The following is a 6,908-nucleotide window of genomic DNA, read 5'->3' as shown; positions in this document are numbered from 1 at the left end:
ATGACCTTCCTTATCCAATGAAAATCAGAAAAACAATAATATCTTTTCTTCTTCTTCCTCAAACATCTTCCAAGTTCTCTTCTATACTATTTTCCTGCAGAAAAAATATTATAGAAGTTTAATAATCTTGTTATACTCCGGTGAGTGCTCAGTGGATTGATTTCGTCAGTGCAAAACGTCATCAATCACTGAGCTTTATTGTATCTTCGAGGTTTATACACCGATAACTCTTTTGCACACTATAAGTGGAGATGAATAAAACCTTAAAGACAGTGGTATTGATACACGCCTTGAAGTCAATTTCTAAGTTTTTCAATTTAGTGTTCTAACATATACAGACCGTTTATTATATATGTCAAAATAGCAATCATTAATATGCCAAATCTATTATATTCCATAGTTCAATAGACCCACCACCACTCATAAATAGTATTGATGTACTAGATACAATTTAAAAGTATCAATTTATTTTGTTGTGATTTGGCTTCAAAAAAGGTGTACTTCAGTGTGCTAAGTGGTTAGTTTTATTAAAGTGGTAATAAAAAAAATAAAATATCTTAACTTTTTTAATTTTTATCGTAATTTTATGTTGACCCATTAACATTTGAAACAAATAGTTTATTCCAAACGTATAAATAATGTTAATGAACAATCATGAAATATCTAAATTCCACGTGATAATTCATGATCTTTATACCTGAGAGAGGATATTAAGTGGAGATTTACAAAAATTCTCATATTGTTAAATTAAAGATATTTACATATTTTTTAAAAAAATTTAAACTATTTACAAAAATTCAAATAAAGTTTAAAACTTTTATTTCATTTAATCAAGTCTTTATAGTTTTATTTTGAGGTAAATAAACTCTTATATTTTTATTTTGAATCAAATAAACTCGTGATTGATTTAATCAAAATATCATTTATCATTCTATACTGCATGGAACTGACGTGATCCGTTAACATATCATAAGTGATGATGATGTAATATATTGACATATTATAATTAATAATAATATTATTATATGATATTTTTCATCTTTCATATAAAAAACATATCAATACAATGTAGATAGAAAATGACAAGTAGTATTTTGATTAATGATAATTAGTCAATCATTAATCATAAGAGTTTATTTGATTTAAATAAAAAATATAATAATTTAATTAAATATAATTAAATAATAAGGACTTATTTAAATAATTTAAAAATTTATTTAAACATTATACTTTAAATGTATAAATATAATAATCAACTTTCCGATTATTATCGACTAATTTTAAATGTAATTTCCGTTTTAAAAATTGAAAAGTTGCTGCACGAAAAGAAACGAAAACGCAGAACCATTTGGACTAAAAAACAAAAATGATTGCCGACAAGAGTTTTGAGATCCAACGGTTGCCAGGAGAACAGCAGTCCCATCAATGCCGTTGAATAGCAAATTTAGGCAAAAATCAACACCAAGCAGCTTGACCAATTGTTAAATGCCACGAGTGTCCCAATTTTTTATCAGGTAATGCTCTGCTATTCTTTGATTGGATCAATTAATTGAAGCTTAATTATTATCTGTATTCGTGGCATCAGCAAAGCACCAGACACTATCCACTAATCCTGTAATCAGTGTGGGACAATAATGAAATTAACTTAATGACGCAAGGGTGGAATAGGGAAAGAAAGATGGTGACATTTGAGTAAAAGATGGAAAAAAAAAGGTCTTGGGAAAGAAAGCTTCGTGCTTTCTTAGAGGAGGGGAGCAATGAATGGTGTGCCACTAGAGTATGACAACGACAATAAATTATGGGAAAAAGCAGCTTTAAATTAGGTTAAATAGTAAAAATGTTTTTGCACTATGATCATATCTTATATTATGATTTTTTTTAAAAAAATTTGATTTGCATCTAAATAAATTCTTAATCATACCAAAATAAGATCTTAATTCTAACAAAAATTAACTGTCAATAGATCTAGTCTCGTATGATATCTTCTATCATGTAGATTAATGACGTAATCACATAATAACTGAGGTAGTATTTTTTTTCTCTCACATTTTTTAAATGAATGTAGTTTTGAAAAAGTTAATATATGCCATGGGCTACTTTCTTAAAATGATGTACTTTTTTAAAAAGTAATAATACATAAAATATAAATAATTTCATACGATATATACAATTAATAATTTTTTTATATAATCAATATTATTTAAAAGTTAAATATTCAAAAATAATTTTTTTATTAAATATAAAAAGTAAAATACATAAAAAATCTTATATAATCAGAATGAACAAAAAAAAAATGATATATTGGTAAAATTTTAAGCAACAATAAATAATGTAAGGTTATAACTCATATTTGAGAATTACATAATAATATTTTATTTTTAAAGACTAAAATTATTAAAATAAAATTCACCTAACAGATAAAAAAGAACATGACAAGTAGAAGATAGAACCACATAATAAAAAAGAAAAAAAAAGAATATGATTCATGGTTCATAAAAATTTGAAGAAGAAAATCTATAAATACTTAAAACATATGACCCAATATAATAGAATTGAAATAAATAAATAAATAAAAAATAATAATAATATAAATTGAGAAAAGAAGATAAAAATTTTTTACATTTTTGTTAAAAGAGTTGAGAAAAAATTTAAAAATTAGGGTAAAGTTGAATGAGTTTGTGAGATCATTTTATTATTTTTTATTTGTATTAATTATTTAATAAAAAATTATTTTAAAGTCTATTAAAAAAATATAATATATATAAAATTTTAAAATTTTTAGAGGGCCTTGATAATGGAATGCTCTGCCCCTGCCAAAAACTTACCTCATCTTTTACTGATATGAGATTCATTACATTCTATCCCCATCTAATTATGCAACACCCTTATTGTGCTGACTCTTTATTTGTAGCAGAGAGGAACTCTTATACTAATTCGAATCTACCTCGATGGCTCGATTCATGTATCTTTCATGAGGGCCTTCCATTAATGAAAATAGGATCTGCTCTAATATCAACTGTTACGAGCCCACGTTTCCAATCTAAAATACACATTTGATAAATGGTGAAAGGTTAATATTTATATACTTAAAATCTACCTCATCTCTTACTGATGTGAGATCCATGACATATAGGCTTTTTCAATTTCTTATTCTTATTCTTCCTTTATTTATTCTCACCTTCTCTATCCTTTTTCGTTTTCTAAAATCTACTAAGAGTTCAGTTATAGTTGTTTACAACATCCACCATCAATCAAAGATTGTCGATTGATGATAGCTTACAAACGACAAAGGATCAATTATCGACGATCAACAATTAGCAATTGTGGTTTATTGATTTTGGGTTTTGGGTTCTGTCACATATGTCACATGAGTACAAAATGTTAATTGATATCAAGTCTAATACTGGTTAAATTTTTGTTAGAATTAAAGGCTTATTTAGGTACAAATCAAAATTTAAAGACTCGTTTAAGCAATAAAAGGTAAGGGATTTAGTTGAAGAAATTACTGTAGTTAAGATTGTTTATTTTATTTTTACTATTTAAGCCTTTAAAATTAATACTACATATCTTGATTTTATGTTTTTTTAATATATAAGAAAAAATCTAGGGAGTGAAGGAAATTGAAAATTTACACAAACCATCTTATTAAAAAAGGAGTAATTATTGTTTAGCTCAAGTCTTGATTGTTAAATTCCTTCACATTTTATGTTTATAAGGATTCTTTTTGTTCAAAAAAAAATTCAAGAAAACAATCTATTTGTGAAATTTATAAAAATGGGTTGAACTTATGGAACAATCTAATTGTTGTGAACTTATTCATGTACATAATATAGTTTAGACGTATACATAGGACTTGGTTTTTAAATACGTCTAGCCCAATTTGTAGCTTATATTAACCCAAGTAAATCAATTGGATCACCTTAGGCAATTTTTGTGGGTCAATTGCTTATATTTGGCCTTTTTAGGTTGACAAGTGGCATTGGGGAAGAAGAAAATTGGAGTGGAAATGGGTTTGTTAGTTTGTGGATTTGGGTATGTATGAGTTTTGGACTCTTTAAGTTGGGCTTCACTTAATTACCTATTTTCTTTGAGTTTTTTTGTCTGGTTTTTGTTGGATTTTGTCCTTAATAATTCATTGGTTTGATAAGGATTATAAATTTCAAGTCTTAATTATATTATATTACTTTAAATTGATATTTTAAGTTTAGATTGCTAGGATTTGAATGATTGGATTTGTTTCGGTATATAAAGATTTTGAATTAAATACTAAATCAGAGTAAATTTTTCTAATTCATAAATTCATTTTATTTTTCTTAAAAATTTGAACCCAAAATTTCTAAAATGAATGTCCTATTTTAATAATAAGGTATCCCCTTGAAATAATTCGGTTGATTAGATTAGATGTACTTAGGTCCAATCCACATGAGTTTGGATTCTAACACTATTGAAAAAAAATTATAATTTTTTTTTTATTTTTTCTTTCTGTAGCAATCCCAGGTACATGCATATTTAAAGAAGAGTGTTATGGGATTGCTATTTTTTTTTATAAGATTAATCTAATCGAGTGTGTAGTGTTTATACTTATAAACTTTCCAAGATTTCCTTAGCTGTTCGATATAAGATTAAAGCATCTTGCGTACTTCTTTTGAAGTGCTTGGCATGATATTCACCCTCACATAATTCGGCAATGCCTTTGTCACTATTGACCACCTTAGCTGCCTCCCTCCTGGAGGAACGTAGCATGGGTTGGGTTTAGGTTGAGTATATTTTAATATCATTTTATCATGAGCTATGTTATCTATCTAATTTAATATATCATAGTTTGTCAAGTCACCAAGAAACTAGAAATTTCTCGATTTAACAGTGAGAGCTATTATTTTGAATAAAATAGTGCAAGTAATTAATAAGATTAAGACTTGTCCTATTGTGGTGCAAATGCTTAAAACCTATGCACATTCAATCATTTAATTTAAGTTGTAAAAAATTAGTAACCTATCACTTTCTTTCTAAAAAACTAATTTGATGGGGCATACAGTGTCCACATTAATAAGTTTTTTGAATCTCTCAGTGACGAATTTAAGATTTTGCATGAAGGGTGGTTAAAAGATAATCTTACAAAATAATAAATTTATATCTCAAATTTTATATATAATAATAATAATAATAAAAAAATAAAGGCTGAGTAATGGCTACAAAACCTGCCCCCCCTGGATCCCATTACTTGTCCGAAAGGGAATGAAACACCCTATCTACTTCTTTGAATTAGTACAAGATAATGTCAGCCACAAGCTTACTTTTCCTCCTCTGGTATGTAGGCATGGTTTATAAATGCAAGTCTCGTCGATTGTCTCATCTTTAACCAAACCATGCACAATTATATGACAACCTCTACAATTAATTTCCCATTGCTTAGATCTCACTCTAAATCTTATTATTATTGTTATTACTCATCATGTGCAATGCCACCATTTGCTTTACAACTTGATTGGTATATATATACAAATGTGGTTCCAAGCACAGCTTACTTGCTCAGTTTTTCGGCTGTCATTGCTAAAGTGCAATTACATACCTAGGCCTGCCGGGATGGTCCTGTTCCTCCTCCTCCCTCCTCCATTATAGTCTGTGTATGTTACTTCCACTAATGCTACTCTGTGTCACATGATAACTAGTACTTCAATTGAATTCATACCTTTTATGGGAAACAAATAAGATTTGGCATTGTTACATAGCAAATATCCAAATGTATATCTCAGCTTTCCCTACTTCTGAAAATGAAAAAAAATCTTGTTAGGACTATGAAGTCTCATAGTAGAGGTTAGGTAGCTCCACTTTGAATATTATGATGTAACAGATTAATTATCAACATAGGAATAATATTTCTGCTCTAATATTTGCTCAATATATAGTTTCTTTATGGGATTATGCTCCAATACTTCTTTGGCACACTTTGCATTTCCGACCATTTTACCACCAAATCAGTTTCGTCAAAAACACAATGGAAATGGTGAAAAACAGATTCCATCAAGGGATTTTTTTCGATCAAATTAATTTATTTGAAAAAGCCCTTTAATTTTGTAATGGCATCACTTGAGCATTTGACTTAATAATAAATGCATATATCTTCTTATTTAAAGAATCAAAAACGAATTCAATAAAAAATTAATTAAACAAGTTTTTTCATGTAAAATAAACTAAACTAATAAATCAATTATATATATATATTTAAATTAATAAAACTTAAATTTAGCTATATCCAAATCTAAAATCTTTTATGTTTTTGAATCATTAAAACATTAAAAATAATTATGAGATTTTCATAGTTGGTTCCTGATTAATAGATGATCTCTATTTCGATCAAGTATGATTGCTTAAATTGAAGAGCTTTCTTTTAAGGATAATCATCATGCAATCAACAAGGCTTTGGCCTTTCTTGCCAAAATTATCCCTTTGGAGCCCTTCATCCATTTTGGGAAAATTTTGAATTCTTCATGTGAATGATAGAACAATTAGTAAAAAAAAAAAAAAGAGAAAAGAGATGAGAAAAGAAGAAAAAAAAAGTGAAATGTTAGGGTGAAAATCGAAAGGGTAGTCTATAGCAAAAATGAAAATATTGAAAACCCAGCATCTCAAGCATGATTTTGCAAGAAAGCATTATCAAAAACATTAAAAGGAGAACATTTTGAAGCCATCAATAAGCATTGAAGATTGTTAGCGGATTCAATAACTCAAGATCTTTTAAAGAATCAATTCTGAAATATGAACTTTTTTTTCTTCCAAATAATCTTTCAAACTCTTCACCCTGTAATAGTTGGTCTTGACATGCATCAAAATATCACACAAGAGACTATGGGAGTGCGAAAATTGATTCTGCTTCCGGAGAAATCTTTGCATAAAATGTTTGATGAAAA

The sequence above is a fragment of the Theobroma umbraticum genome, unplaced genomic scaffold (assembly GCF_002168275.2).
Source record: "Theobroma umbraticum cultivar Fairchild unplaced genomic scaffold, ASM216827v3 scaffold_228.0, whole genome shotgun sequence".
Taxonomy (NCBI): Eukaryota; Viridiplantae; Streptophyta; class Magnoliopsida; order Malvales; family Malvaceae; genus Theobroma; species Theobroma umbraticum.
The sequence above is the reverse complement of the archived record's forward strand: the minus strand, read 5'-3'. Positions refer to the sequence as shown.